Source organism: Pinus tabuliformis, chromosome 5_2, assembly GCF_031772625.1.
Source record: "Pinus tabuliformis cultivar Carrire ecotype Pingquan chromosome 5_2, CPIR1, whole genome shotgun sequence".
In the NCBI taxonomy this organism is placed as follows: Eukaryota; Viridiplantae; Streptophyta; class Pinopsida; order Pinales; family Pinaceae; genus Pinus; species Pinus tabuliformis.
The window spans coordinates 25,979,848-26,001,074 of record NC_142306.1 but is presented as its reverse complement, the minus strand read 5'-3'; the positions used below and the strand labels follow the sequence as shown (position 1 = coordinate 26,001,074).

Here is a 21,227-nt window from a genome sequence, read left to right as displayed (position 1 = left end):
ATCACTAGAAAAGACGAGGGCTGCAATGATACCAGTGTTTGGAGCATGTTATTGAGAGGTAAAAAACCCCCCAACTCGGCACAAGGCTTGAAATGACAAACACACTAATAGAAAACCCATCCCGCTATTGCACCCCTCAGTGTACAAAACAACCAACAACCTTTCTAGTGAGAAAGTCAAGGGGAGTCAAGAATAGAACTCCAAAGAGGAGTTATCACAGGCTGACACTCAATGCTGGAGAAATCCATGGACCAAAAATACATCGATGGTGAAAGGCCACTAAAAATAGGGATGTCTGCAAAGATCACACAACAAAACCAATAAATGACGAAGTCGCATAGAAAACCCACAATCCAAAGGGAGAAAAAAAGACATAACCCGCTACTTTTTTCCTTAGAAGGGGAGTGGCTCATGAGAGGATGAGGAATTCCCTCAACGAAAAAGGCACAAGATAAGAATTCCACCTCATTCCCATTCACAGGGAAAGTTGCAATCTCCATGGAGCTCAGACCGAGGGAGGGGTTTTTCATTACCTGGATACCCAACCCTTCCGCGAGGGCATATCGAGTAATGATCGAGATGACTATGATGGCCAACCCCATGGGTTGAACTTCTCTTAATCCATCCCATATTGACCCCACCCCAACAATTTCCCCTCATGTAATGTTTGAGGTACCAAGCATGCACGCAATCATTCCCTTGACCCAAGCACCAACAAAAATGCTCACCCAAGCAACACATGAACCACTGTCGCCTTTTCGAGAGAACCAACTGTGGGGGCCCACACCCTTGGCCCATACCTTCCAATGAATAAAATATCAAGCACCGCTGCTACAAATTAGTCTAAATTTATCCATCATCTTGCCCAAGTACCTCAACTGTAGCAACCATGCCCTGCCAAACAGATCGTTAGAGGACTCCCAAGAAACAAGCTTCTAAAACCCCTATGGAAATACATTGGGGGAAATAAAAACAAAGGATGGGTGGTACAAGCATACGCATGGTTTGAAATCACACACGAAAAAACAAGCATGACCTCAAGACAAGAAACCAACAATGTTCCCTCCAAACACCAAACCAGCTACCCTAGAGACACACCATGTGAGTGCAAAATGCAATCGAAACCCACCCAAACCAAACTAAAAAAGAAAACCCCCGCTATCAATGATCCTACTGTAGGTTAACCTACGTCAACCTTGTTATGACTTCTCCTTCCTCTAAATGATAAGGTTCAATGACCTTCTCACAACGTCGATGGTGGCGAACCACCATCGTTGACGCAATCCGAACACTATAGCAGATCATGCACCTCAAGTTGAGTAGTAGACCAACCTGAGCTGTTTGACGTCTGACCTAGATGCATCGACAACCTCCATCCACTCCCCTCCTGTCAATTTGAAGCACTCTTCAACTCTCCATTCAAAGTCATTTTCATCTTTCCCTCACGGTACTTGTTCTCTATCGGTCTATCGCTCGTATTTAGCCTTGGACAAATTTTTCCACCCAATTAGGGCGACATTCCCAACAACTTGACTCGACAACAATGCCTTGTGATGTGGAAGGGTCCTGGCCCGATGGGGCGGTCACCCTCTCAAGTGCCTCCTACCAAGGTACTTTCCCCAGGTCCGCCACTAAGGAAACTTCTACAGACTACAATTCAGGCGATGCTGCCACCCGATTTTCATGATGGGTTGTTCCCAGTTCACTCACCACTGCTAGGGGAATCCTTGTAAGTTTCCTTTCCTCTATTTAATTATATGCTTAAAATCAGCGGGTGTTCTCACTTGAGCTGAGGTCACAAGTTGGTTCTCAATTTCCCTACCCAATGGGATATAATAGAGAGCAAAGCAAGTTCAATCAATGCCACAAAATGCCCACATCAACTAACGTTGACTTCCCGTCCAAGGGGACAAGATCACCACTTGTCAATGCATGCCATGAAACATCGCTTGAGGTATATCAGCCAACCACACTGCATTGGGCACGAATGACCAACTTCATTGCTCCCTAATGTATTATTGGGAGTGTGTTTGAATGGGACGCGACACGCAGATAGACGTGCCCTCGACCAAGGCCTCAAGCACAAATTGCATTCAAAAACTCGATGATTCATGGGATTCTTCAATTCAAACTAAGTATCACATTTCTCTACGTTCTTCATTGTAACAAGAGCAGCGATATCCATTATCGAGAGTCATTTCCATGTATTAACAACACGTTCACCACAACGCTGAATAGGGTCAACCCCATGACCAATGTAAGGATAAGGGCCGAAAGGAAGAAAGGAAGAGAAACACATGAAATAAATAGAAACAAAGGTGTCTACCCCATCACAGGAGAAGCCTCAAATAGAGAACAATGTTCCCAAGCCCCACGCCCTCATGAAAAGGGGGGAAATGCATGGAACAACAATCAAGAAGGACTAGGGTGGCCACATTAGGAGCTTGCATTGCTTTTAATCCTTCCTGAACACCAGTGCACAATAGTTCCCCCTTTTCCTGTAAAGCTAGGGACTGAAAGGAAGAAGGAAAGAAAACAAGGTGAAAGAAATAGAAATCAAATGTGGCTATCTGTTATAGACATTTTTGGGCACTGCAACCCCAAGCAAATATGTCCATAAACCGAGGGCTCCTAAGTCCCTAAAAGTGTTGTTCCATCCCCTAAAAGAACAAGGTCAGCTGATTACATCATCTCCCAGAAGTTCTCCATGAAAAACTACTCATAACTGGTCAAAATTTGACCATCTCATCTGCTCCATGGTCAAAGTGCGCTGCATCCCACCTAAATGCACATGGGAGGTGCGATGCATACTAAAAATCCCTTCTATGGGGTGCAATGGGCGAGAGTGGACAAATGGCAGAGTCAATTTGCAAGGTGGATGATCATGGAATCTTCCATAAACTTCTCTTGTGACACTTGCCTCTCTGCATTCGCCCAGGGATGAGTAAGAGATCATCAATCTCCAAGTGGAGTCAAGAACTATCAGAGAGAGGACACTAATCAAATCTCAGAAGCTGACTCACTTCCCTGCAAACATCTATATATGGATCCCTCATCCCAGAGATCCAGAGGCTAGAATTTTGTATATTTTATGGAAGTGCTGCTGGTTTCTTGGTGTAACATCATAGTGTTGGGTGATCTAAGCTTTTCATGAGGTGAAGAAGGGATTTCTTGCTGAGAGGATGACGCTGGGTTAGAAAAATTGGTTGTAATCCTCTTTTCTATTCTTGATATTAATAAATCTATTCAAGTTTTCCTCCACATTCTTGTATGATTGATGATATATGCATTTGTGTGGTTAATATATATCTGGTCCTATATTGTTTATGATAGTAGATCTCTGTTCTTGGATAGTGTTATGTTGCTTTGATTCCACAGGTGCTCTTTGAAGCTGGGTAGACGAGGAAGTGAGTGGCAAAGATCTATCAGAAGGGAGAGGAATCAAGCAAGGAACCAAGTGCAAGACAGAGGTTGGTCTCCTTTGTTCCCCCTCTTATCTACTTCTCATAAAGGAAAACGAAAGTAGTTTTAGTTTGTTTGTTTATAAGATAGCTACCAGTCTTAGTGGGACTAGTAGCTCTGCATGGACACTAGATTTCCAGATAACAAAATGGCGACTCCACTGGGGAGCGAATAGATTGTTTGTTTGTCTATATTTGTTTGCTTTATAAACTTATAGACGGAGCCTGAAGTCAAGCCAGCTAGCCTTCGAACTGCATTTGCTATGCAAGTGCAAAGTAGATCAATGCTGCTTCAGTCTATCTCCAGGTTTTGTTTATGAACTAGGCAATCATTTTACAAACTCTCTAATTGTCCTTGTGGTGGCTCTAGTAACCTCCTTAGATCTACCCCTGTGATTTATTTACTGATTATCACTTGCTCGACCTAAATCCCTGAACTGTGCTGCAAACTTTGATCAAGAATTGTATCAAAAGTCTCACACTGTACCATCGCACCCTCTCTTCAAAGATATCAGTATGCATTGCACTTCCCGTGTGTTTTAGGTGGGATGCATACTGGAATCCCTGTGTAACAGGTGTTCTGATCAGAAAAGGCTAATTTTGCCTCCAGACTTTGGTTTTTCTTCACTCTTTTCAGCTCTATTCAGGAGTTTTGCTGCTTGTAGTCAGTATACCTCTGTTGGAAACCCCCTTCCTTGCCATTATTCCACCTCCATTGTGCAAAGAACTGTAAATGCTTTTATGTATTGTGAGCCATTTTCAGTTATCTTTTACAAAGAAGTAGCGTAATTGAACTATCGTTTCTTGATTTAGAAGTGTCGCAAGTGTCGTTTCCAGTCATAGAAGAGAATCCGATTGTTCTTGATAGTCGATTACACTGTTACTCTTATATTTGATTTGAATTAGTAGTTTTTCAAGTGTCGAAAGAAAGTTTTCAATTCCAAATCACAAAGTGTCGTCACTGTCTTCATTTTTTCTTGAAAATAAGCTTGTTAGTAATGTCGCTTTGAAAAATAATTCAAATTTGTGCTTAGCTTTATTTTTATCATTCACACATTAAGAAGGCTGAAAATAAATACATGCATGTGCATTTGCATTTAGACTATTTTTTGGTTTGATTTATGACAGTGCATATGGTGTGTGCTCTCTGCTCTATGTTGAAAGAATATCATCTCTCTTTCTTTAGTAGCTAAGATTTTCATTGCAAAAAGAAGATTAAACGATTGTTTATCATCTTAGATTGAATTTTAGGAATTGTATATCTACATCACGTGGTGAACCTGAAAGGAAAATTTCTTAAGCAAGATTAACTTTAAAATAAATTTAATGAATCTAAAACCGCTTTGGAACCTAACACACAACATTTATAAGTCTAGGCTAGAGAGGTATTCCAGCGTCGTAAAGCCTGGTAACTGTTGTTTTCATTGCTGGTTGGGTGATTCCTCCACTTTGAGACGACAAGTGCCAATACGGACTTGTGCTCCCACATACCGTTGAGTATATATTGGGAGACCATAATAGGCTATATCCTTTATCCATAGGAAGCCGTGTCTGCCGCCCTATCGATCGCAATGCACTGAACACAACATTCAGGAAGATTGACTGTCGTACCATAAAAAGTATTCTGCAGTTTTGCGATTGGTTTGGTAATCCCTCTGTCTAGATTTCTAGAGTAGTCTCTTTCATTCCTTTTCAGACTACTTAAAGGAAAAGGTCCATCTAAGCACTTGTCACTTCAAGCTCATTAAAAATCGAAGGCGACTAGAGTCATCTTTTGTTTTTTCTCGACTCTTAAAAATTGAAAAAACAAGTTGTGTCAAAGCATCTAAAATTTATATTAATCAGAATAAACATCACCTTTCCTACGTTGGTCTTAGGTTGAGAAAAATGGAGTCCACCAACCAAGGATTTCCCCTTGGAGGAAATCCTAGTCCTTTCTCCTCTTGGGGAGATGTTGGTGCACCCCATATGGCCACATTGTCACTTCCAGGATTGACAATCGGCCTGCCCGTATGGCTCTTCTCGACCTCTGTCGTTTAGAACACCGTGATTCTTGAACAATCAAGTAAGAAACTAGATGATACCAAAGCTACCCCCCAACCTTCTACTTCGTCCGATTCTCCCTCTCCTCCTTCCTCTTCGCTTGATGGAGCTAGTAAAGCCCAAATTCAAGTAACTAAGAAGAAGAAGGAGAAGAAGAAGAAAGAGAAGAAGAAGAAGGAGCCAAAGATGACAGGGGGCAACTAGGCATCATCTAGTGAAGAACCACACATTGCACTGTCAAAGTCTAAATCTCCATGTTTCATTTGCAAAGGAGATCACTATCATCGAGATTGTCTCTGCATCCCTTGCATCTCAAGGGAATGGTCTCCTCGTTTGCACAATCCGGTGTCGACAACGTCTGATGATCATGTTGAAGGTACACTGTCAACTACTGAAAGTGAAACGTCGGGACAGAAAAGGAAAAGTAAATTCCCTTGTAAACTGTGTGAAGGTGATCACTCCATCCACCATTGTCCCTTCCTAGACGAAGCTAAAAGAGTTTTGGACGACCGTATGGTTTCACCATTACGTCTTCCTCCTAGATATAAGAAACTCTTGCCAAGTCCATCACTAGTTGAAAATCCGACTGACATGCCATTGTGGTCAGTCGAAGTGTCTATCATTGAAGATAAACCATCTGAATTCACACCAGAATTTCCCCTTGGAGGAAATCCTAGTCCTTTCTCCTCTTGGGGAGATGTTGGTGCACCCCATATGGCCACATTGTCACTTCCAGGATTGACAATCAGCCTGCCCGTATGGCTCTTCTCGACCTCTGTCGTTCAAAACACCGTGATTCTTGAACAATCAAGTAAGCAACTAGACGATACCAAAGCTACCCCCAACCTTCTTCTTCGTCCGAATCTCCCTCTCGTCCTTACTCTTTGCTTGATGGAGCTAGTAAAGCCCAAATTCAAGTAACTAAGAAGAATAAGGAGAAGAAGAAGAAAGAGAAGAAGAAGAAGGAGCCAAAGATGACAGGGGGCAAGCAGGCATCATCTAGTGAAAATCCACACACTGCGCTGTCAAAGCCTAAATCTCCATGTTTCATTTGCAAAGGAGATCACTATCATCGAGATCGTCCCTGCATCCCTCGGATCTTAAGGGAATGTTCTCCTCATTTGCACAATCCGGTGTTGACAACCTCTGATGATCATGTTGAAGGTACACTGTCAACTAGTGAAAGCAAAACATTGAGACAGAAAAGGAAAAGTAAATTCCCTTGTAAACTGTGTGAAGGTGATCACTCCGTCCACCGTTGTCCCTTCCTAGATGAAGCTAAAAGATTTTTGGACGACCATCTGGTTTCACCTTTATGTCTTCCTCCTGGATATAAGAAACTCTTGCCAAGTCCATCACTAGTTGAAAATCCGACTGACATGCCATTGTGGTTAGTCGAAGTGTCTATCATTGAAGATAAACCATCTGAATTCACACCAGACTTTCCCCTTGGAGGAAATCCTAGTCCTTCTCCTCTTGGGGAGATGTTGGTGCACCCCATATGGCCACATTGTCACTTCCAAGATTGACAATCAGCCTGCCCGTATGGCTCTTCTCGACCTCTATCGTTCAGAACACCGTGATTCCTGAACAATCAAGTAAGCAACTAGACGATACCAAAGCTACCCCCAACCTTCTACTTCATTTGATTCTCCCTCTCCTCCTTCCTCTTTGCTTGATGGAGCTAGTAAAGCCCAAATTCAAGTAACTAAGAAGAAGAAGGAGAAGAAGAAGAAAGAGAAGAAGAAGAAGGAGCCAAAGATGACAGGGGGCAACTAGGCATCATCTAGTGAAAATCCACACACTGCGCTGTCAAAGCCTAAATCTCCATGTTTCATTTGCAAAGGAGATCACTATCATCGAGATTGTCCCTACATCCCTCGGATCTTAAGGGACTGGTCTCCTCGTTTGCACAATCCGGTGTCGACAACCTCTGATGATCATGTTGACGGTACACTGTCAACTAGTGAAAGCGAAACGTCGGGAAAGAAAAGGAAAAGTAAATTCCCTTGTAAACTGTGTGAAGGTGATCACTCCGTCCACCGTTGTCCCTTCCTAGACGAAGCTAAAAGAGTTTTGGATGACCATCTGGTTTCACCATTACGTCTTTCTCTTGGATATAAGAAACTATTGCCAAGTCCATCACTAGTTGAAAATCTAACTGACATGCCATTGTGGTCAGTCGAAGTGTCTATCATTGAAGATAAACCATCTAAATTCACACCAGACAAAAGTAAAAAGGTCGAGGTGGTAGTTGACCTGGTCTTGCCTTCAGAAGGTCCATCTTCAGATGATACAGTCACCAGAGAGAACAAGAACGACACCTTTCAAATTCTCTTCGTAAACACAGACTCCGATGAACATGGGGGCAGTCTACCCGTTCCTTTACCGCAGGAAGGAAGTTCGTCAGAGTCATATCTGGCCGTCTATTCGGTCCCACCTCCAAGCAACCTAGTTGTTTCCTTCAATTGGAATCTACTAGGAAAACCCCATTTACTGGCTAGTGTACCATTTTGAATCATTGCACAAATATACAGAATGGACATGGCCGGTACCATCATAGATGAAGGGGCTTCTGTGAGTATCCTTTCCTCAACTTCTTGGAAAACGCTTGGTTCGCCATCGCTTTTGCCTTAGATGAGAAGTCTAACAGGCTTTGACAAAGGAACCAGTCAACCGTTAGGGATCCTTCCCAATGTACCGATAACATTGAGAAGGAAAACCGTTCACATGAATGTAATGGTAGTCCAAGGACCCCTAGATTATAATATACTCCTTAGACGCGACTATATTTATTGCATGGGAGCCATTGTCTCCTTGCTCTTTAGAGTAATGTGTTTTCCGCATGAAGGAAGAGTGGTCAAGCTTGTAGACCAGCTTTCATTCCCTGGTTCACACATAGAAAATAGTGAAATACCATCCATGAATGGTCTTTTCAAGCAAGGAATGTCTCATCAATCCCCATTCCATCCACTTGATGAGCGCGAGTGATTCAGGAGGACATGACTGAAACCCAAGGGGCATGCACCCTGGTTTGTTACGGCAGGAAAACCTTGGGTATACAGTAGGTTTCTGTGGAGGATATATGACTGGTTTATGAGATTAGATTGGAATAAGATACATCTGTCAGAAGGTAGGCCTTTCCCGATAGAAAAAATGTTTTGTCTGCAAATTGAGGGGTAACCTGTAAAAGGTAGGACTTTCCCGATAAAACAAATGTTTTGTCTTCAAATTGAGGGGTAACCTAGGAAACTCTACTTCACTATACCTGAGGACATGCAAACCTTTTGGCATGAAAGCGAAGAGCGACCATTTATTTTTTTAAATTTGTAGGTCCTCTAACCCTTTAAACTCATAGCATTGGTTGTTTCCTAGCTTGCATAAAGAAAGGATGCGAGGCAAAGCTTTGAAAAAATGCCATCTTAGATGGGACATCCTTATTATATGACTGGATCGAGTGGTTTTTATGTGGAGTTCAAGCTCGTTAAAAATTAAACATAAGAAGTGAGAAAATGTTTCCCCCAGAGTTAAGCTCATTCATTAAAAAATGAACCAATTTCCCGGTAAATAACCATCGCGAATGCATTATCATCAGCCTTTGAAGCCTTGGTCGTGTTCTCATCGTCACCTCCACTCTGTATTGGCCGATCATTCACCTCCATGTTACACAACAATTTGTCAGCATCCCTGCTACCCCTCTCCCGCATCTTGGAGGACTCATTCCGGGACCTATGAGAAGAGACATGTCCTCCAAACACCTGCATTACATTCCTCTGAACATGAGCTTTGTTTGCCCTGAAGACATCTCCTGCTAAAAAAACCTAAAAATAGCCCTTTTTCCATTGGCACGGTTCCATAGTGTAGCCCTTGCGCCAATGGTGGAAATCTTCCAAATAGGGTGCGCCAGTTGGCACTCTGTCACAGAGTCGCACCCGTGCCAACCATAATCAGTGGTGTTTTTTAACAAACAAATGGCGGAAGTTTCATCCTAACAAATTCCTGGACTGAATCTATCTTGAGTTGGGTGGGTTGGCTACGGATTTCCATAGAGAGGAAGTGGTTTGCCACCTCTCATGGAAGCTTCCTTGATGATATGGCCAATCCCATGATTATTGGTGATGATCCCAACTCCCCTTCCTCCATTTATAAAAGCTTGCCCATTTCCTTTGCAAGCTAGTTTTTGGAGTTGGATAGTTAGAGAGTTGGATAGTTTTTAGTTTCCAGAGATTCAGAATTCCAAATTCCCAAGAGCTTCATGCTGCAAGAGCCTTCTTGATTCCCTTAAGGCCAAATCCAAGCAAGGAGATTATTGTCCAAGATCCAAAGAGAGAGAGGCTTGTCCTTATTCCCGACAGGCTTTGCGAGACATGTGTTGCTGACCCGCCAAAGGAGAATCCAGCGTCAGAACTTTGGTTGTATTCTTCTTTGATTGATTATTAATGAACGACTATTGGTTATGGTTCCACTCTTAGTGTTATTTGTGATGACGATGAGTTATATCCTTTCAGACTGATATATATTTGTATATGCTAGATTTTATGTTTGTGTTTGCGTCGTTTCTTGTATGTGCAGGTGTCTATTCACGGAGATCATGAGGATTGTGATATGTCGGAGCAAAGGAATGGGGAGCACCACCTCTTTTACAAGCACTAGCGTTGGAATCCAGGTAGGCCTTCATCACTGGTCTATTAATTTGCAATTAGGAACTTGCGTTGTAGCGTTGTATGATTGTTGCTAGACCTAGTCTGGGCTAGTAGGGATCGCCTCTGTCCTCAGAGGGGATTTACCTCCTCAACAATTTGGTGACCATACTGGGGAGCTTGTCTTTATTTTTGGTTGTTTCTTGGTTTTTACCTGCTTGGTTAGCCTTCTGGGTTTGGTTCTTTTGTTGTTTCTTGCCTCTTGGTTTGCCTAGTTATTGCTGGCCTAGCTTTGGATTGCTCATTTTTTATTTTTGCATAGTGAACTTTATTGGCATGCTTATATAGCGTAACAGTTACACCAATTGGCGTTAGTTGCTCATATACAACCCGCACCAATCATTAAAAGCCGCTAGTTGCAGTCTAACAGTTGCGCTAGGCCTGGGAACTTTTGAAGTTTGCTTGGATTTAAGCCTCCTAAGATTGGTTTTTGTTCTGGGTACCTTTTTTTCGACTGCTTGAGTGTGTTGGAGTCTTGTTTGACTGGCTTTAACCTTTACCCTTTAGGTGTTTGCCATTTTCTATCGATTTCATGTTTCTAGCCCTAGGGCATCTAGTGGCTTTGTGTGTCGAGCCTTCCTTAGCAGTTTTGGTCTTCTATTGGTCCAGTCGACTTTCTGATCGCTCCCTTGCACTCGTTTAGTGGTTGTTAATCATTTCATTGTGTTGTTTGAGTGACCTACCTCTTTTTCACTTGAACTCCGCTTTGTTTCGTTTTGGGCTTAGATTACATGGCTCATTTGTGTCTTTGGGACTTTTCTCATTTTTGAAGGACTGCTTTGGCATTTAGGGATCTGATTGTGTTTGCATTGAGTGAAATTTGTGTTTTTACTCTTTTATTATCATTTCTCAAAGTTTGTTTAGTGCATCTTGCCAACAATTTTTAAAGAAAAAACAATCTCTTTTTCTTTTCATTAAGTTAATGTGAATTAGAGCTTTTCGTTGTTATTAGTGATTAGTGACTTTGAAGAAAGTTTTTTAATTTCCATTAGCTACATTAGAGATATTGTTGATTGTTCTATCATCATTTTGTTTGTGTGAAAGCTCTCAACTCTCTCATAGTTAGAATTCATCGAATGAAATGATATATTGTGGCATATAGTTTTCATTTAGGAAATTTTGAAACATTACATACGGTAAGGACTGAAAACTGAAACATAATCCAAGATCAACGTTAAAATGAACTGAATAAATCTAACAACGCATTGGAACATAACGTACACATTTATAGGTCTAGGCTAGAGACGTGCTCCGACGTCGTTAAACCTAGTCACTTTTGTTTCCACTCAAGGTTGGGTGATTCCTCCTTTTGTGACTCAATAGTGGTCTAGTATGGATTTGTGCTCCCACGTACCGTCGAGTATATGGGGAGACCCCACTAGGTTATCATCCTTTATCCATAGGAAGCCGTGTCTGCCGCCTTACAAGCTGTAACGCACAAAACACAGCATTCGGGAAGATTGACTACGGTATGGAAAGTCCTTGGTTTTCACATGACTGCCAAGGTGTATATGCAGTTTTACAGATTTGTTTGGTAAACCTTTTTGCCTAGTTCTAGAGAGTAGTCACTTTTGTTCCTTTTCAGACTCCCTAAAAGAAAAGGTCCATCTGAGCACTTGTCACTTCAGGCTCATTAAACATTCGAAGGTGACTAGAGTCATCTTTTGGTCCTTTTATCGACTCTTTAAAGATGAAAAGGTCAAGTTATGTCCTTGTGTCTTAAAATTTATTTGACTACGTTCACATCTACCCTGTTAGATCTTGTTTGCATTAGCTTGAGTAGGGTTCTTTCTCGTTTTCAATGGCAACCTTCCCCGAGTCTACCGGCCAAGGTTTTCCCCCAGATGGAAACCCTAGTCCATTTCCTTCTTTTGGAAATGCCGGTGCTCCGTATATGGCAACTTTGTCCTTGCCTGGGTTAACCATCGGGTTGCCTGTTTGGTTGTTCTCAACCTCTGTGGTCTCTAATGTCTCAACTACTGGTCAATCAGTTCCTCCACCCGAACAACATCATGTTGATTCCAAGGTGGACCTCTCCCCATCTTCGCCTGTTTCTACGTCCTCATCTTCTACTTCGCCTGGTGAAAGTTTGGATTCAAGTAACCAGGTGGCTAAGAAGAAGGAGAAGAAGACGAAGAAGAAGAAGTCTCATAAGTGAGAGGCTAAAAGTGCAATTATTGCTCCAAGTCCATCCCAGGTTGAAACACCTTCCGCCCCCCGCAAAAGGTTAAGTTTCCTTGTAAGTTGTTCAAGCATGACCATCTTCTTCGTGATTGTCTTGGTATTCCCAGGATCCTAGAGGTATGGTCTCATGATCTGGCTCATCCCTCATCACCCTCTGAAGCTCATGATGATGCCACCCTATCAACGGGTAGTGGTAAGAAGAAAGGGAAGATTCGATTCCCCTGTGGGCTATGTGAAGGCAACCATCCCCTTCACCTTTGTCCGCTCATAGATAAAGCTTCCGCTATTTTGGAAAGTATTATAGCTTCTTCACCCCAACTTCTTGTTGGTTATCAGAAGCTCTCTTCTAACCCCCTCCCTGTGGACAATGAGATTAACTTAGATTCTTCTCTTGTTTGTACTCCTCCTTCCGAACCTGGCTGTGCCAAGCCTGCTCCAGACCAACCATTGGTCGGAGAGAGTGTCGACTTGGGTTCACCACCTGCTGATTACTCTATTTCGGAGGAGCATCATGATTCTACTACTCATGTTCTTCTCATCTCGTCAGATTCTCCTGAGTCCAAGAACGACCCTCCTATCCTCGCTGATCAAGAGGGTCTTTCTTCGTCTCCTGTAGCGCAGGGGGGCAATCATACGATTCCCCCACCAAGTAGTTCGGTCGTTTCCTTCGACTGGAGTCATTTGACTACATTCCGCCTTCCATCCCATGTGCCTTTCCAGATTACAGTACATGCCTATGATAAGGCAGTACCTGGCATTATCTTGGATGAGGGTGCATCTGTCAGTCTTATGCCTTTCACTACTTGGCAAGCTTTGGGCTCCCCACAGCTTGTGCTGGTCGCACAAAATCTATTGGCATTTGACGGAGCAACCAGTCAACCGTTAGGGATCCTCCCAAAGTTTCGTGTTACTTTGGGAGGCAAAACCATCTATATAGATGTACAGGTTACCCAAGGTGCTTTAGATTTCAGTCTTCTCCTTGGATGTGACTATGTTTATGCCATGGGGGCCCTTGTCTCTTCACTTTTCCATGTGGTTTTCTTTCCACACGACGAAAGAATCATGACTATCAATCAATTATCGTTCTTTAGTCCGTTGGTGCCTCCTACGCAGCTCGCATCCCCTCCTGGTTTTTCTCCACCGGTTGTATCTGCCCCACCACAGGTCAACTACGTGGCTACTTATCCCGTGCATGTATCCAATGATGATGTCGTCGTGCATAGTGTCCTGGGGGAATTGGGTCCTGACTTCCAAGACGTTTTCCTTCCACCGGGAGTGACACTCTTGGAAGCAATGACTTCCTGTTCATTATGATGAAGTTCGTTCAGAGCATAGTTCCTTTCCTATGTCAAGCTCCTTAAAAAATGAAACTAGGTTCGGTCGGAGCATAGTTCCTTTCCTATGTTAAAAAATGAAACTATGTCTGGTCGGAGCATAGTTCACTTTCCTATGTCAAGCTCCTTAAAAAATGAAACTAGGTTTGGTCGGAGCATAGTTCCTTTCCTATGTCAAGCTCCTTAACAAATGAAACTAGGTGTCATGAGGATAGTTCTTTTAAGTGTGTCAACCTCATTAAAATAATGAAACATGAGCTCATGCAATTCGAGTGCGATCACAATATTGTCAACCTTCACTCCATTTTCAATGGACTAAAGCTTGGGGGGCATGTACCTCGAATTGAGACATCATGCTAGGGGGCATGCCCGTTTCCCTTGTTTTCAAGCATAGTTTGCATGTGTGTGCTTTTAAGCTTGCATAAAAATAAAATTCATTTCCAAGCATAGTTTGCATATGTGTTGTCATGTGTGCTTTTCAGCTTATGTAAAAATAAAATATGTGATTAAATACATTTCGCATTGGGTCGTTTGTTATGCAACTGATACATTAGATTACATTTGTGTTAGACATCTGCATGGCATATAAAAACATCATCACATGTAAAAGATCCATCCAAAATAGGCATATGTATATATATATATATATATGTGTGTGTGTGTGTGTGTGTGTGTGTGTGTGTGTGTGTCGAAATGTTTGCACAACGTGCATCACATAGATCAAAAATATACATGTTCATCTTAAATACATCCAGAGACGACATGTCTCTCAAAAAATATGCATAAAAATAAACCTAGGTGTCTAATCCCTGTGGTGCTCATGATAGCACGTCACCGCACGCACTAGGCGTCTCAAGAGACAGTGGATGCGACTGGGCACTCCCACTGTATGCCTCTAATACGCTAGTGGGACATCCGCCAGCCGGGCATAATCCGGAATCCCCCGAGAAATTCCCTCAAGGTTTTGGATCAGCTCCCCTCCCTTGGCACCCTCTTCCTGAGGGTCAGCTGTAGGCTGGTTTCTTCGCAAAATAGGGGACATGTCGGCTGGTCTCTCTGGGCCAACATCTGCATACACATATGACTGTTGTTAGAACAAGCATGTATTAACAATAAAAAATCATAAAGCATAAAATCAAAAAGAGATCATACCCAACTCCTCATCCCACTCATCTCCCTCTGGCAGTGGGAGATCTAGGTCACTTGTGAAGTCAGTCCCTGCATATGGCCAATCCTCGACCAAAATCAGCTAGCGACGGAGCCACCCAAAGAACTCTGGCCTCCAGGACATCTATTGGCCTCCTCCCCCTCTAGGCATCAATGCTGCCCAGTGAGCCATTCTTGGCTCCCGTGGTACTGGATCAGCTATGACGGCCCCTTGGCCTTGGAAGATTGGTAATCATTCCAGAATGAATGATCCCAGAATAGAACCATACCAAAACTGCTGCAGTTTGCCTCGCTTACCTTTTGTAAGCTGTCACTTCATGTTGGTAGTCACCACTGTCGCCCAATCAAAGATAGTCAGATTCAGACACTCTATGGCCAATATGAGTTGGTTCTTTGTTACCTCGTGGGGTGCATGTGCCGCTGTAGCCCGTGTGATGGTAAATAACACCGCTTTGAGTGTTAAATCCTGAATGGTGGCAATTTCCACCTTTGCACTCCCGGATCCAAATTGTGCCCCTAGGCACACCCATTCCATCACCTCGCACATCTTTTCGCCAGATGGTCTGCTCCCTGTTAGTATGGGCACCAAACCTCTGCTTGACAACCCCGTGATAAAATAGATGTCAGAAACATCCATTTCCAACACTTGATCTCGTATATGGAACACTTGCTCGTGTTCGTCCCAAAGATTGATCAAGTGCTGTAAGAGCTCCAGTTGAGCTCGTAGGTAACGCGTGAGGAAGAATTTTTTTAGCCCGCAATTTCTAAGGGCTTCATGCAGCCTTCATCTGCTATGGCCAATTCGTCCACACTGTCATGCTCCCTTTCCTTCCATTGGACTACCATTTTGTTCGTTTCCCTGCGTCCACATGATCAAAAAATATTAATTAAATCTTTGGTAAACCTAAAAATGCATTGAAATCAGTTTAAAAATGTTGAAATTTGAAAAACAAATACGATCGGCCATTGGCGCGACTGTTTTTAAAATAGTCGCGCCCATTGGCGCGGGCCTTTGGAGTGAAAAGTCCCATTGGCACGGGTCCGTGCCCGATACCCGCGTCAATGGGTGCAGCCCTAGTTTTTCAAATTCCCTCCACAGAGGTCGATGGAGCAAGCAAAAATGACTAAAAAATGGACTAAAATGAAGTATGAGAAGGTGCCTCTTACATGGAACTGACGACACTCCAAATGGTCGCACGGATTTGTCGCAATCGTCACCCGAAGATCGCACACTGAAAGCACTACTGTCGCTCTCCAATGAGGTAAAAGTAAAAAGTAAATTTGATTTTTACCATTTTGACATATTTATGGCTTTTTTAACTCAAAATAGGTTTTTAAAAGTCATTTTTTAAGAATATTTTAATATATTTTTGTCGAAAATGGATTTTACACTTGTTTTTGTGCAGCGACAGGTTTTTATGCGACTTAGACGGTGAAACGAGTTGTATTTTATACTTTTTCAAACTCGGTAAATATACGAAAAATCATTATGGAGTCATCTTTCTACTCTTTTCTGACTCTCTAAACATGAAAAGAATGTTGAATTATTCCTCTCGACTCGGTAAACGTAAATGAGAGGCGGTCGTCTTTAAACTCTTTTCCGACTGTGTAAAGACAACAAGATCGTCGAGCCCCGGTCATTTCAAGCTCGTTAATGGTTACGAAACGACGTGATTTCGGTAGCTTTTTTACTTTTTCAGGTCGAAGTCACTAATCATGAAAAGTAATCCTCGATCGTAATGGTCGGGCGGTTCTTTCGAGCATTGTTTTATACTTTTTCAGGCTTGAGAGACACAACTTTACGAAAAAGGACACCCCTAGAGTTTACTTTTCTGCTGTCTTTTCAAACTCTCTAAACATTAAAAGTCGTTGATTTCTTCCTCTGTCAGACTCGTTAACACTTGATGACATTGGATTCCGTCAAAATGATGCTTTACAAGCATATGCTATCCCCGTCAAGCTTGTTGATAAAAATAACTGGGGTACTCGCCAGAAATGGTGGGGAAAATGGAACCACAATCATTGTCATGTCGGCAGTATGTCGCTCTTGAACATGGCACTTGTTTGCATTTGTGTCTGGGTGGGGACATAATCTCGTTTTTCACTTTCCTCCGTGGGTTTGGGTGATCCTGTTTGACCCCTCATCTGCTCTTTGCCTTCTCGCCATAACCTCTGATCGATTGATGTCAAATACTGCCAAGTTCACTGTCGTGCCGCCGATATGTTCAAGAGAAGTTGACCTATGCGAAATAACAACCTCCCTCTGATAACTCACATAATCATCATCCTTGTCTCGTGTCGATGATGTGGGAAACACTATGGCCCACCTTCGATCAAGGTCACTTCTTGTCGACTTCAGCTCATTATCCAGGAAGTTGATCTAGAGACTCCCTTCTGGTGCCTTGGAGTCTGCATGCCTCAATGGCAGGTTCTTCGCATTCGACGCGAGGTTTTAATCATTTGCCTCTGATCGAATGATTCTACTGGTTTTCGATGCCAACTCACTGATTTGCACGTCGTAGACTGTACCTATAGTAACTTGAGGGCCATTGTCATTATTGGTGGTACCTCTCACGTCCGTTAACAACTTTCACCATTGGCTGGTAATCAGACGATGTTCCTGCATGTTCGACTTCGACTCCTATATTCACATGCTTGAACTTGTACTTTGTTCGGATCGAGATGGAGCGCAAGACCCTGGATTTTGTCTGTTGAGGTCCAGGCTGCGATTTTGTGGATTATTATGATTATTACATGACTCATTCACTAGATGGCTGCGACCATGCCTGATTCTATTTATCGATCTTCACTGGATGGTTGCGCCCATACCTTGGATCTAGATTATTGTGTACTCTGCTATGGATGGCTGCACCCATACCACATATATCAGGTATTTGAGATATCTCGTAAAGCATTTCACCCCTCTCTCTCTCTCTCGGGCCTCATGCTTTAGGGGGAATTTGTTACACAAACATTTGTCACCGTCCCTACTACCCCTCTCCCGCATCTTGGACGACTCATTCCGAGACCTATGAGAACAGACATGGCCTCCAAACACTTGCATTGCATTCCTCTGAACATGAGCTTTGTTTGCCCTGAAGACATCTCCTACTAAAAAACCTTAAAAATAGCCCTTTTTCCATTGGTGCGGTTCCATAGTGCAGCCCTCGTGCCAATGGGGGAAATCCTCCAAATAGGGTGCGCGAGTTGGCGCTCTGTCACAGAGTCGCACCCGCGCCAACCATAATTAGTGGTGTTTTTTAACAAACAAACAGCAGAAGCTTCATCCTAACAAATTCCTGGACTGAATCTATATTGAGTTGGGTGGGTTGGCTATGGATTTCCATAGAGAGGAAGTGGTTTTCCACCTCTCCTGGAAGCTTCCTTGAAGATATGGCCAATCCCATGATTATTGGTGATGATCCCAACTCCCCTTCCTCCATTTATAAAGTTTTCCCATTTCCTTTGCAAGCTAGTTTTTGGAGTTGGATAGTTAGAGAGTTGGATAGTTTTTAGTTTCTAGAGTTTCAGAATTCGAAATTCCCAAGAGCTTCATGTTGCAAGAGCCTTCTTGATTCCCTTAAGGAAAAATCCAAGCAAGGAGATTATTGTCCAAGATCCAAAGAGAGAGAAGCTTGTCCTTATTCCCGACAGGCTTTGCGAGACATGTGTTGTTGACCCGCCAAAGGAGAATCTAGCGTCAAAACTTTGGTTGTATTCTTCTTTGATTGATTATTAATGAACAACTATTGGTTATGGTTCCACTCTTATTGTTATTTGTGATGATGATGAGTTATATCCTTTCTGACTGATATATAGTTGCATATGCTGGATTTTATGTTTGTGTTTGCGTCGTTTCTTGTATGTGCAGGTGTCTATTCACAGAGATCGTGAGGATTGTGATCTGCCGAAGTAAAGGAGCGAGTAGCACCACCTCTTCTACAAGCACTAGCTTTGGAATCTAGGTAGGCCTTCATCACTGGTCTATTAATTTGCAATTAGGAACTTGTGCTGTAGCATTGTATGATTGTTGCTAGACTCGGTCTGGGCTAGTAGGGATCGCCTCTGTCTGCAGAGGGGATTTACCTCCTCAACACTCCATTTGATTTTTTACCTTTTTTGAGGAATAGCTACGAAGAGTGATCATGTTAACCATCCTTCTGACACTGCCGTGATTGGAAAATTCCAAACCTTACCTGGAATCAGCTGCTACCCGAATTTATCACTTGTTCCTCGAAAAACAAGTCTCCTTTAAGCTATTTTCATATGACTCGTAAAATATGAAAAGATTGCCAAGCAATTGGCCTCTCCAGCTCGTTAAAGTGACCGGAAGTGCTATCCCTCCTTTAGATTTTAATCTTTTTCGACCTGAGGGATTATTACACAAAAAGATCGAGCACTTGCTTTATTCAGATCGTTAAAATTACCAAAAATTCATCCCTTTTGTATTATTTTATACTTTTTTGGACTTAAGGGATTGTATGACGAAAAAGGATTGTTGGAGTTTTATTTACATACCTTTTAGACTCTCTAAAATTGAAAAGGACCAAGTTATCTTTGTCGTTAAACTCGTTAAAACCGAATAGCGACAACCTCATCCATAATGACAAGAACGAGTGTCACTATCGCTAGGCTCGTTAGAACATAGCGATGGGTTTTCCCGAAGGGAAAATTATAGAGCAAGCATATGTTATCCTGCTCAAGCTTGACAAAAATAAAGAGGTACTCGTCAACAATGACTGGGGAAAATTGGGAAGAAAACTTGAAGAAAATTTATTGGTAGCAAGTCGCTCTTGAACATGACACTTTCACTCCGCATCCGAGTCGGGTTGGGTTGTTCCGTTCACTGGTCATATCACCATTGGTCCATCACACCATTCACATTTGGGGTTAACGCTACCAATCCATCATGTCAGCGTTGCTGATATGTTCAAGAGAAGCCGCTCAGAGAATTCACCTGTGTCTCATCCACTGCAATACATTTAGCTCCATTCTTTCATGACCGCCACCCTGAACCTTATATCATCAGATCATTTTCACCTCCATTAAAATCATTTTCTCCATTCTGTGTCGTAGATGTGGGATTCATTAAGGCCCTCCTATGACAAATCGCTTCTTGTCGACATCAGCTCATTATCCAAGAAGTCGATCTAGGAACAACCCTTTCAGTACTTTGAAGCTTGCATGCCTTAATGGAAAGTTTCTCACTTCTGGCGACAGGTTTACATCAATGACCTTCGACCGAAATATTTTGCATGGTGTTTGACACCAAGTCCATTTTTCACACCATGTGAATTGTACTATCGTACCTTGAGGGTCATCATCATTATCGGTGATTCCTCTCGCGCCTGTTAACAACTTACATCACTGGCTGGTAATCAGGCGATGTCTTTCCATGTTCGACTCCAGAACATCTCTCACATGGATCGACTTGTACTTTGAGTGAAGATCGAATGAGATTGAAGACCCCAGATCTAGTTTCATCCATCTGGGCTGTGATATATATTCAGGAAAATAAAGACATTAAATGTATATCATTCCTGCACAGATAATCATCCAATCTAAGGGATGATGGCTCTACCAGAATCATCAGTCTGCACACAGACGATTGTCTGTCTTATGTACATGAAAATGAATTTATAAAGCTGAGCATGGGAAATGCCCACCTTAGCTAGATCATGAAATATTATGAAGATAATGTATCATATTGTATCTTATTACAGATTGCCTTCCAGCTTGAAAAAACTTCGGATCCTCATGATAAAGCATTTCACCTGACATCAAAATATTAACAACCTCATGCTTTAGGGGGCAACTGTTATAGACATTTTTGGGCACTGCAACCCCAATCAAATATGTCCATAAACCGAGGGCTCATAAGTCCCTAAAAGTGTTGTTCCATTCCCTAAAAGAACAAGGTCAGCTGATTACATCATCTCCTAGAAGTTCTCCATGAAAAACTACTCAGAACTGGTCAAAACTGGACCATCTCACCTACTCCATGGTCAAAGTGCACTGCATCCCACCTAAATGCACACGGGAGGTGCGATGCATACTAAAAAGCCCTTCTATGGGGTGCGATGGGCGAGAGTGGACAAATGGCAGAGTCAATTTGCGAGGTGGATGATCATGGAATCTTCCATAAACTTCTCCTATGACACTTGCCTCTCTGCATTTTCCCAGGGATGAGTAAGAGATCATCAATCTCCAAGTAGAATCAAGAACTATCAGAGAGAGGAAACTAATCAAATATCAGAAGTTGACTCACCTCCTTACAAACATCTGTATATGGATCCCTCATCCCAGAGATCCAGAGGCTGGAATTTTGTATCTTGTGA

General features: G+C 42.5%; 1 non-coding gene across 1 annotated transcript; it reads right to left on the bottom strand.

Moving 5' to 3' along the window:
• Window positions 1–2,042: 2,042 nt before the first annotated feature.
• Window positions 2,043–2,196, bottom strand: LOC149157473 (5.8S ribosomal RNA). Its single transcript, XR_016262170.1, has one exon. It is a non-coding gene; the product is annotated as a 5.8S ribosomal RNA (ribosomal RNA).
• Between the last annotated feature and the right edge of the window lie 19,031 nt (window positions 2,197–21,227).